Raw genomic sequence first — 11,876 nt, forward strand, 5'->3', positions numbered from 1 at the left:
GCGAAATATGTGCTTAACATCAAGGAAATTTTCAAGGATGAGAATCAGTGAGCAACTTGATCATGTCAAAATACAAGAGACTTGAGAACTCCGAGGAGTAAAAGCTAGATCATTTCAAATGTTGACCATCAAGGGGCAAGTTATTTAAAGAACTTTGTGGGGCATGAATACTTGATGCGTTCTTTGACTACTCTATGGTGAAGAGTTTGAAGACTCCGTTGAGCATGGTAAAGTTGTTTCCATGTTTGTTTGACTTCAAAACAAAGAAAGCTTGAGGATTATAGCCCGATGTACCTAATCAGGGGCAATTAAGTCGAGGTTTGACCTCTCAAATTCAGCATATCTGGGGCAATCATGTCGAGGTAAACATCTTCAAGCCTTGATCTATCTGGGGCAGTCATGTCGACAAATCTCTTCGAGCCTATATCAATCTGGGGCAATCAAGTCGAGGAATCTCTCTTGAGTTCAACCAATCTGGGGCAGTTACGTCGAGATTCGACAAATCTCTCCAAGGATCCTTTGGGGCAAATCCCTCCATAAGTCACGAAGCCTGGGGGACAATTCTGAGTTTTTTTGTCGCTCCATGACCATAGGAGTTTATTTCTCCTAGAAATTTGGTCTCTCCTCAAGCATAAGGGTTTATTCCTCCTAGGAGTCGTTCTACTTCCCTAATCAAAGCTCCTTACCTGGATTTCTCATCCCCAACATGGTGAATCGAGGGAATCTCCTCAAACTGAAAATCCTCCAACCAGTGGCACATGGTGAGAAGTCAGAAATCATTCTTCAAGTCAAAGAAAAGTGCATCTTACAAATCAAAGTCCAATATCTATTGGCACCTCCACATGGTCCTTAACACTAAGGGGGTTTTCCCTGGTGTTTACCTCACTAGTGCCTTTATTTGGCACTCTGCATATAGCACTCGCTGCATATAACATTGCATCCTCAAAAGCGTAGCATATCCATCAAAAGGGAGCATTACGCCACGGAAAAATTCAAACATGCATACAAAGCATAAGCCAGATAATACAAATCCGCACCCAGTCAAGACAATAATACATCCCCACACAAAAAGTTGTCCTTACAAATTCTGATTGATATCTGCTACTACATTTCAAATCTCTTCCAACCACGGTGCCGAGGCGAGGTATCTTCAATCTCTGATGGGTGTCTGACACAATGTCTTCTTTTGTCTCCTGACGTTGAGTCGATGTTGAGTCATAGATCGTAAGAGATCTTATTCTTTCAGTCCTGAAGATCATGCTTAGGTCTTCTCCTGATGTTGAGTCGATGTTGAGTCATAGATCGTAAAAGATCTTATTCTTTCAGTCCTAAAGATCGTACGAGATCCTCTCCTGATGTTGAGTCGATGTTGAGTCATAGATCGTAAAAGATCTTATTCTTTCAGTCCTGAAGATCATGCTTAGGTCTTCTCCTGATGTTGAGTCGATGTTGAGTCATAGATCGTAAAAGATCTTATTCTTTCAGTCCTGAAGATCATGCTTAGGTCTTCTCCTGATGTTGAGTCGATGTTGAGTCATAGATCGTAAAAGACCTTATTCTTTCAGTCCTAAAGATCGTACGAGATCCTCTCCTGATGTTGAGTCGATGTTGAGTCATAGATCGTAAAAGATCTTATTCTTTCAGTCCTGAAGATCATGCTTAGGTCTTCTCCTGAGGTTAAGTCGATGTTGAGTCATAGATCGTAAAAGACCTTATTCTTTCAGTCCTGAAGATCGTACGGGATCCTCTCCTGATGTCGAGTCGATGTTGAGTCATAGATCGTAAGAGATCTTATTATTTCAGTCCTGAAGATCGTACGGGATCCTCTCCTGATGTCGAGTCGATGTTGAGTCATAGATCGTACGAGATCTTTTTCCTTTCAGTCATTGTTTCATACAACCATTCTCTTTGAAAACCCCGTGTCGGCACCGCTACCGCGTTATAAGCTATCTCCATCCAAATCCATTGTTCACCGTAAATATATCCACCAGAAAAACAAATTCCTCTCTTTCCCCAGCAGATACCAAAGCAAAAACAAAAATAAGGATATCATTTACACCATCTTCTTTTTTAGGACAAATTTCTGGTACCTTGGTATTTAATCTTCTTCCACCTCGAATGTTCGAAAGGCTAGCGCCAATCTCACCTTCAGGTATAAGACGATTAAATAGGGGCAGCTGTCATACCCCAAATTTGTCCTACCCCTTTATTTCTAACTGGCTTAGACTTTGCATTCATGTACATACCTTACATTAGGGCATCTAACACCTTGCACTCATTCATCAAATAAACATCTAAAGCATGGGATCTAGGGTTTCACAATGTACAGGGTTTCTACACTATGCAAGCTTGTGTAACAGAGGTTTTCACTGATCATGGATTGAGGTACTCTATATGCTTGGGATTATCAGATAAGTCTTGAGGCATGGGCCTTATGATCGTCGGAGACTTTTACTCAGCATGTGGATTATATTCATTAAAGTGGTCAGGTTATCACTTATGGTATGAGTCATTCGCTCTGAATTCAAGGATTTGAATAGAAGTATGGAGATCTCAAGTGGATTTAGTCAAGGGCAGATTGTGGTTAGAGGATTTGTGTTTACATTTGAGGAGCAAAAGAAAGTTCCAAGTTTCATCTTAATGCAAGCCTTTTGGAAGCAATTTGCTAAGAACTTTGGCCTTAGGTCAAAGTCAACTATGACATGTTGACCTTTTTGTCTCAAGTTCATTTTGAACAGTTCGGTTCCATCATATCATACTTGTTGGTATCTATTCAAGGTGTTGGAGATCAAAAGAGAATTCTTGAATTTCGAGCAAAAAGGAGGGAATGCATTCTTGAATTCAAAGAGAAAGAAGAATGGAGGGAAGAACATATTCAAAGGCAATTTAAAGAAATCTTATCACTTCATCACATCATGTCAAATAGTTACAAAAAGAAGAACCATTTCATTGCCAAACCGTTTCATTACAATTTCATGAACCATGTCCATAATTCAATTAATTCCTAGTTACAGTGTTACATTTTCATATCCAATCCAATTCCTTACAATATCCAAGTTCCACCATAAAAATCAATACATACATGACAATTCAAGTCGCACAAATGCACTAATCTTAAACTAATCCAGCTACTGACAGTTCTATTCTACCATTCCACTTCAATTTCATCACTTGCCAATGTTCCCTCATGCTAAATTCTTTGAATCAAGCTTATAGCCTCTCCATGATCTCCTAGCTAATTCCTTGCACTATATGACCCTGCACATATATATCAAACCCACAGAGAAAACCAAATTCAAACCATAAACAATTCCACAATACATTACCATACCATTCAAATCAAAACATAACCTACTGACAAACTTCCAAACACTTCAATTCATGCAGCACTTCATAACCAACGGGAACTAACGGCATCGAATCCATAACTATTCAGAAAATCACCAAAACCGAACCTACAAAAATCAAAGAAACTGTCAGACAGAATTTCCAATAACAAACACCACCCATCCAGTTTACATCATGTATTAACACACATACAGTTCACATTAGCAGAAAATATAAAAACAAACACAAGTCGCATTCATATTCAGTCCAACCCTATTAACAAAAAATACCTACAGCAGCCCTGTCAAAGACCATAACCATCCTATATCTAGTAGCCCGCTGCTTCGAACCATTCAATGCATACACACACTGCAGCCCTTAATTCCACATCACATTCACTTTCCATATAACCCACAGTTACCAACAGACTAACAAACTCCATCTAACTGATTTTATATAACAATCCTTCTTTACTAACAGTTAACCAAACACGGTTCAGCCACATACCACATGCAGCCAAACCCTCATTCAATAAAACCCAGCATATACATGGCAAATCGGAAAAGAAACTCACAGATAAAACCATTTCAGTCCCTGTAAACCTGCAGCATTCCTACACATTGGTAAATCATATCCAAACAACACGTTATGCCACTTTCAGCATCATACACAAATTAAACCACACCTACACATATCATACCAAGATGCCAGTCAATATATTAGGTCTCTAACCACCAAAAACAATTACAAAACAAGTTCCAAAATTAACCACCTTTCGTGCCAACCTAACCGAATATAACTAATTCTCCTAATCATTCAATTAACTTGCTAATAGAACCTCAGCTATTACTAACTGTTTTACTAACAGTTCCGGCTTAACTTCAACTTCAATAATAAAGAATAACAGAATTGCAAACCTATAACTAATTCATTCTCCTAACAGAACTCAACTTCACAAAGAAAGCCGGTCCCGTGTGTATTCCATACCTCATGATCATGGCCAATAAGTTTCGGTCCTCCATCCACATTGTATTTCAGTCACAGCTCCAGGTTATCTACAGCACTGCCATATTTGTTTGTACCACCAAGAAACCTGCAGAGCCAAGGCTAATGTTAGTCCCACATTCAAGAAATTAAAAAAATTCATTGCAAGTTGTCATTTAGGTCCCACATTCAAGGATTTATCATCATTACCCAATCATTGCTCATATAAAAAGGCAGCTTCACACACCAAAAAAGGAGGATCACATATCTTCGTCATTGTTTCGCTTGCAAACTTTGAGAGAAGAGGTGCTAAGTCTAAAGTTCAAACACACACCAAAACGACCATCTTCATCATAGTTCTGCTTGTGAACCTTGAACGGAGATGTGCTAAACCTAAGTTCCACACACTTCTCACAATTCAACTCCATCCCCTCCAATCTCTCATCTTCTCCATCCTCAACATTCTCTCATCTTCTCCATCTTCATCTTCTTCTCAAACTTCATCTCAGAACCTCAGCATCATTTTCTCCACAACCTTCACGCCTTCATCAGCCTCAACTCATCACCTCCACTCTTCACTATTTCACACCATTTTCCTTCGACAATCATCTGCCCTTCAACACTCTCTTTACCTCCATCTTCGATTCACTCCTCCACCTCCATCATCAACAAGCTCTCTCCGAACCTTCTGTTTCCGACAGCTTCAATCACAACTCAACCTTTCAATCAATTGCAGCATCACCGTCTTCTCAAGGTCGCCACGGTCATCATCAAGCTCGCGGCATATCTGAATTCTCACCGACAAAGCAATAACAACAATAAGGCTCAGAATTTCATCAATACTAAAGAAAAAGAAGAAGTAAAAACCAAAGAGAAGAATGTTTGAATCGGAGACAATGAAGCGAAGAACGTAGAGAAGTACCTGAGATGCGCCAAGGTGGATTTCTGATTCCGTTGCTAATGGCTTCTAGACGTCATCGAATTTGCGCGACTGAGTAATAGAAGGAGAAGACGAGTCGAAGACGGAGGGTGGCTGAGGTAACATCGGTTGAGTTTTCGGAGACACCACTTCTAGGAGGCACTCACCGGTGCGGCGGCGTTCGTAAGAGGAGACGTTGGAGAGCAAGAGAGGAGAATCGAGGTTGATCGAAGAGAGCTCGACGGAGAAGCAAAAGGGAAGCCGCCGTCTTCAACCACGAGCGAGGGAGGAGAATTTCTGAGACATCCCCAACCGGTATCGTTAACCCTAATTCTCAATTTCTCCATTACCATTTTATTATTTTGTTTTGTTTTCATTTTTATCATGGTAAAACAAAAAAACTGGTTGAATTAATCTGAACAAACATAACATGGGGCCATTCGCCAGATACACCCCCTCTTGGCCCATTTTTTCTGAAAGAATAATAAAGAAAAAACTGCTTATGGGCTTGACTTTGGGCCCTGCGCCCATTTTACTTTTTACACCATGAAACTCAATTCACACCCCCCATTCTTAATTGATAGTTTTTAGATTTTTATTTAGTTCTTTTTACTATACTTTTTAGATGATAAAAAACAATAAAATCAATAATATTTGTTAGACTTTTAGATCATTTTTAGGAATTAATCTTGGTCCCTTTAATTGATATTTTTCATATTAAAAAAAAAAATCATATAAAAATAGTAGATTTTTGGGTTAATTTTGGCATTAATCTTTTGAACTCATTTCTTTCGGAAAAAACCATAAAAATAGTAGTATTTTAATTCATTTTACTATATTTTCTGCTTGTTCCTTTTCATGCTTTCATGCCATTTTTAATATTCTACTTAGTGCTTTATTTTTCATGCTTCTTTTAAATCCTAACCTTAGGTAGAAACCGTAATAATAATAAGTAGAATTCCCCATTCATATTAGGCTAGTTTTCTTAGGTTAGTTCTTTTCCTTTTCAACCATAAAACACTCCAAAAAATACTTGAATAAAATCCCATAAAAAATACCAAGAAAACTCATAAAAAATGACTAATAAATACTTTGACTAATAAAAAGGGAATGGAAGCTTGTAACTTCTCTTGCTTAAGGGATGTTCGAGTGCTTGTGGCTCCCTTGCTTAAGGGTTCCATTCAGGCGTAAGTTCCCAACTCCTAAAAAACACCAACCAAAGAGTAACTCGAGTTTCCCTTGCTTAAGGGATTTCCTCGAAACACTCAAACTCTCTCTCTCTCTCTCGCTTTCTTAAGGGCACCGTTATTTCCGCTCCATTGCATCCTAGGCTGTCCCCTTGTGCAAGAGCGCGAACGTTAACGCCGCCCAACTAAAAAACACAAAAACAAACAAAACTATGGAGCCGAACTACGGCGCTCTGATTCCTGAAAAGGATACGTAGGCATCAAGTCGCGGGGCTTGAACGAGCACACTTGTAAATAATTCCTTCTTTTCCCCGTATTTCTTTTTGCATTCATTTCGCATGTAGACATAGACATAGTACACACCCTTTAGATAGAAACAAACATAGGTGGATACCATCGAGTACGATGGGCGCGAGGGGTGCTAATACCTTCCCCTTGCGTAACCGACTCCCGTACCTTGATTCTCTGGTCGCAAGACCCTGTTCCTTCCTTTGTTAGGTTTTCTGATATTCCTTTCCCTTATGGGATAAATATATTGGTGGCGACTCTGTTCATTTTTCGCGAGCGTGCGACAGCTTGTAGTACTTCTTCTCTTGATTTTTGATCACGAAACCGGGTGGCTGCCCCACATAAATCTCCTCATCAAGAGGACCATTCAAAAACGCAGATTTCACATCCATTTGGTAAATCACCCAATTGTTGCTATGCGCAATTCCAACAACCATCATTATTCACTTCATTATCTTGGAATCTCTCACAGTCTCGGAGTCTATGAGGCAAGGCTCTTTGCCTCACTGGTTTACCATTATTCACAGCATCATTTTCTACTTCAGTAGGTGCAGGTACAGCAGCATCGAAATTCTCCGGATCAAACAAATAAACAAACTGCTGCTGTTCAGCAGGGTGTAACCGATTAGCAACAAACTGATGCTGTTGTTCACCTACTGTTTCAGCAGTTTTTATTTCATCAAACTGCACATCCCGGGTTATCACAATTTTTTGATTCCTCTCATCAAATAGCTTGTAACCTCCCGTAGAGTGATATCCAACAAATATCAATTTCTCACCTTTATCATCCAACTTCTTTCTAAGTTGATTCGGTACATGACGATATGCAATCGCTCCAAAAATGCGCAAATGACTCACACTCGGTTTGAAACCACTCCAAACCTCTTCTGGTGTAATCTTCTCCAGCTTCTTAGTAGGACACCTATTCAACAAGTAGGTGGTTGTAGACACGGCCTCACCCCACAATTCCTTAGGCAACTTCTTCCCACAAAGCATACTACGCACCATGTTCATTATTGTACGATTTTTCCTCCCGGCAGCTCCGTTTTGTTGAGGCGTATATGGAGGCACCACCTCACGCATAATACCCTCAAGATCACAAAAATTCCCAAACTCACTAGAGGTATATTCACCTCCACCATCCGTTTTGATAATTTTGAGCTTCCGACCGCTTTGACGCTCCACCATGGATTTGAAACTCTTGAACACTTCAAATAACTCATCCTTCCTCTTGATAAGATGTGTCCAAAGCTTCCTACTAAAGTCGTCAATAAACGTAACAAAATATTGATTGCCACCATAAGTCTCTACTTGCATCGGTCCACAAACATCAGAATACACCACCTCAAGTAAGCCTTTGGTTTTTCGACCCGCGTCCTTGCTAAACACATTCTTGTGTTGCTTACTCGTCACATATTCCTCACACAATTCTGTCAGAACACTAATATGTGGCAGCCCTGTTACCATTTCACTTTGTTGCAACATTTTGAGATCCCTAAAATTAAGGTGACCAAGACGGTAATGCCATAACCACTCATCTCTACTTGCCGTGGTAGCTAAACAACGATGCTCCATAACCTTTAACTCAACCTTAAAAGTTCTATTGGCAGCCATCAGCGCTTTTAGAATCAACACACCATTTGAATCTAAAACGTGTAACATCTTGTTCTCCAACCGAATTCAGTAACCTCTTTCAAGTAATTCGCCAATGCTTAAGAGATTACACTTAATTCCCAGTATGTACAAGACATCTTTGATCCTAGATTGTCCACCATTCTTTCTTCCGATCAAAACATCTCCTACCCCTTCGGCTCTTAAAGTGGTGTCGTCGGTGTTGAAAGAGTATTGTGGTGTACTTTTCGTTTATATCGTATCCACAGGGATTATTGCGATATCACCGCCGTTCTATAGCCTATTTTGTCTTGAGTTAATGTTACTTTAGTTTTGGGTTTGCAAAAGATCATCCAATCACTTTAGTAGCAAAGAGTAAATTAATGAAAGTTCTAAGTTAAAGAAAATGTATCAAGATTCGATTTCATCGACCTAAATTTGTATGTCTCCTTATAAATATACGTATATGAACTCGGTAACGATCAATATAATTACGTATCGACGCCTATATCGTCCGTGTCCGCAACGATGTAGTTAGATTTACCGTATTGTTTAACCAACGATTTCTCCACCGTTTAAACAATACAAATAACGTTTTTAAAACCGATACTAAGTAAACATCAAACGCTAAATCCATGTCTGCAATTTATAGTTTGATAGATGATAAAGTTAGGTCTAGATACAAATATTGATGTCTCAAACACTTATACCAAAGAAAAGCTTTAATAAACAAACTAAACCATCTATATTGATCATCACTTGTTCATACATAATATATTCACAAGAAAAACATACAAAAGGCTAGGAAGATTACATCTTATCTTGATACCAAAGAGATTTAGCTATCCATGAGAATGGTAGCTTGCTCAAGAAGGAAAGGATGAAGATCAACAAGCATCTACGGCGATTAATCGACGATCAAAGCTTCGAATCTCCAATTCTTGACTTGCTACAGTAAAATATGCTCTTTTTGGTCTTAGGAATGTGTTATATCTTTCAAAACACTTATGGCCCTTAAACAACAAAACTGAGTTACGCAGACCGCGCTTAGCGCGGTGCAGCCGGCTAAGCGCGCTACTCAAAATTAGTTAAACCGCCCAACCGCGCTAAGCGGGCTCCAGACCGGGCTTAGCGCGGAAGTTTCTGCCAGAACTTCTCTAATTTCCTCAAAACCGCGCTTAGCGCGCCTATACCGTGCTTAGCGCGGTACCTTTTTCCAGCAAACCTTGGCTTTTGGTCTTGGAGTATCTTCCATTCAATTTCCATGGTCCAAGCTTCCATTATCTAGCAAAAAAAACTATAAAATCCTACACAAATTGCAAAGATAAGCACTATTTGACAATAATATAAATATAAGATTATAAATACATAAAATGATAATAAAATACTACGATTAATCACAAAAAGACTTTAAAGTTGCCTAAATTTACCCAAGATATTAACACAATTTGGTAACTAACAACTCTCCCTAACTTAAACCTTTGTTTGTCCTCAAACAAGAACAAACACAAAAACAACAACAAAAATAACCATGAGATCACAAGCTAAGACAAGAACAAATGGGTGATTCAAATTCCATAAGCACACAAGTAACATCTTACCCTTGCTAAAATAACACCATGATTGAGATACTAATACTAAATACACATTTGATGTAAACAGTTCCTAAAGCAAAATAAGTTCAAGATTGAATCACAACCTACACACTTCTCTAGTAAGAGACAAAATTGAGGACCTAACACTCACACAACAATGTCGCCAACATCCAGAATTAATTATGCATTCATCTACACAACATTTATATAAAAAGCGTAAAAGCAAGAATCACAAAGACTTTAGGGTTGTAGCTTGGCTTGGTTAACAAGGAAGTGTCATTTCTCAAGGCCATTGAAACGAGAGGGTCAATACCTAAGAGAGCATTCAAATACAATTACATCCACATATCCTTATCAACCAATCACAAAAATTTATTGCTCAAAGAGTTCACCTTTTTAAATTAAAGGAAACTAGCTATATACAAAGCTTTTTCTTTTTCTTTTTCTTTTTCTTTTTCTTTTTCTTTTTCTCTTGAGCAATCACTTATTTTCTTCTCATCACCAATACAACCAAAATTTTTTATTCTCCCCAACTTGAATATTACCACCACATAATCACGAATGCTCTCTATTCTAAGGCGAAAAGGAATCATTCCTAACCACATTTCATGGTACTCTTCAAGGTTAAAAGAAAGTCATCAAGATTCAGATCAAAAATCGGCAATTATAAACAAGGAAATGATACCGATTGAATCTTGGCAAAACGGCTCAAAGTGGTTATCAAATACTCACACACTCACCGGGTAGGTTATATTTGGCAGAGAAGTTATACTCGTAATGCGAAACAAAATGCTTTGATCACTTTCATGCTTTACACAATTAAATAAAAAAACGCAAGATTAAACATAATAAACACGAGTTAAACGCACATTGTTGGTATCCACAAAATAATATAAATATATAATGGAAAGGCTCCTCACACTAATTTTAGTACTACAATGATTCATTATTGAACTATTTTTGTTAAAGAAAATGTGACATCTAATATGTATAATTAAAAGCATCTAATTCATGGTATATTAAAGAAACGATAAAAATGTACCTTGCACGTACTAATTTCACATTATATCATCACCGCCCCAATTGGATGTAAAAACTTGCTTCCTCAAGGAAACACTTTCACAAGGACAACAAAAATTTAAAACACAATTGCATATGTATATAGAAATATAAAGCAATTTAAACTAAAAACTTAATAATTTAAAACAAACACCAAAAGGTGTCAAAATATCCAAAAAGGCATAGTAATGCCTAAGGTTCGAAATACCTCATCCTTTAAAAGGATGGAACAAAACATAACAAAGCTAAGTCAAAATAAAAATAAAAACTAGCACTAAACATACTAATAGTAATACTAAGCATCAACCATGAGACTACTCCTCATCATCCTGGATATTTTCTTCCACATTCTCATTCTCATCCTCGCCAGCTTCCTCCTCCTCATGAACTGGCCTGGCCTCAGGCCAATTAGCATAATCCACCAAGTCTTGGCGAGAACTCCACGGATGAGCCACATTGGGCTCCATCATCTGCAACCTCAACTGTGACATAGAATCATGCAAAAACATGAATGCTCTCTGATGCGCCATAGGATTTTCTTATGTAGTAGCCAGAAAAGGACCTTTGTTTTGATCGGCAAGTTGCTTTGACAATTGCCCGACTTGAGTTTCAAGGTTCTTTATGGCGGAATTCGTACTCTTTTGGCTCGCAATTTGCAATTGCATGAACTGGCTAAGAGTGTCCTCGATTGAAAGCTTTGTTTGTTGAGGTTGTTGATTGTAACCACCTTGATAAGGATTTTGACGATTCGATGGACCCGCATCCGGCCTCCATCCTTGTTGATAACCTTGATTACCTCTTTGTTGGTAACCTTGGTTATTGTTGTAAGGTTGTTGTTGTTGTCTCCCACCACCATAACTTTGATTAGGATTAGACACATAATTCACCTCTTCACTCGGTGGAGGA

At 38.5% G+C, this 11,876-nt stretch overlaps 2 long non-coding RNA genes across 2 annotated transcripts; both read right to left on the bottom strand.

Annotated features, from left to right (window-relative positions):
* Positions 1 to 2,885: 2,885 nt before the first annotated feature.
* LOC131646918 (uncharacterized) lies at positions 2,886 to 3,418 on the bottom strand. Its single transcript, XR_009297679.1, has 2 exons — positions 3,356 to 3,418; positions 2,886 to 3,258 (listed from the first exon to the last, which is right to left on the bottom strand). It is a non-coding gene; the product is annotated as an uncharacterized LOC131646918 (long non-coding RNA).
* A 2-nt stretch (positions 3,419 to 3,420) lies between these two features.
* On the bottom strand, positions 3,421 to 4,431 carry LOC131646917 (uncharacterized). The gene is made up of 3 exons (XR_009297678.1): positions 4,315 to 4,431; positions 3,902 to 4,012; positions 3,421 to 3,455 (listed from the first exon to the last, which is right to left on the bottom strand). It is a non-coding gene; the product is annotated as an uncharacterized LOC131646917 (long non-coding RNA).
* Positions 4,432 to 11,876: the final 7,445 nt, after the last annotated feature.

Source organism: Vicia villosa, linkage group LG2 (assembly GCF_029867415.1).
Source record: "Vicia villosa cultivar HV-30 ecotype Madison, WI linkage group LG2, Vvil1.0, whole genome shotgun sequence".
Lineage (NCBI taxonomy): Eukaryota > Viridiplantae > Streptophyta > Magnoliopsida > Fabales > Fabaceae > Vicia > Vicia villosa.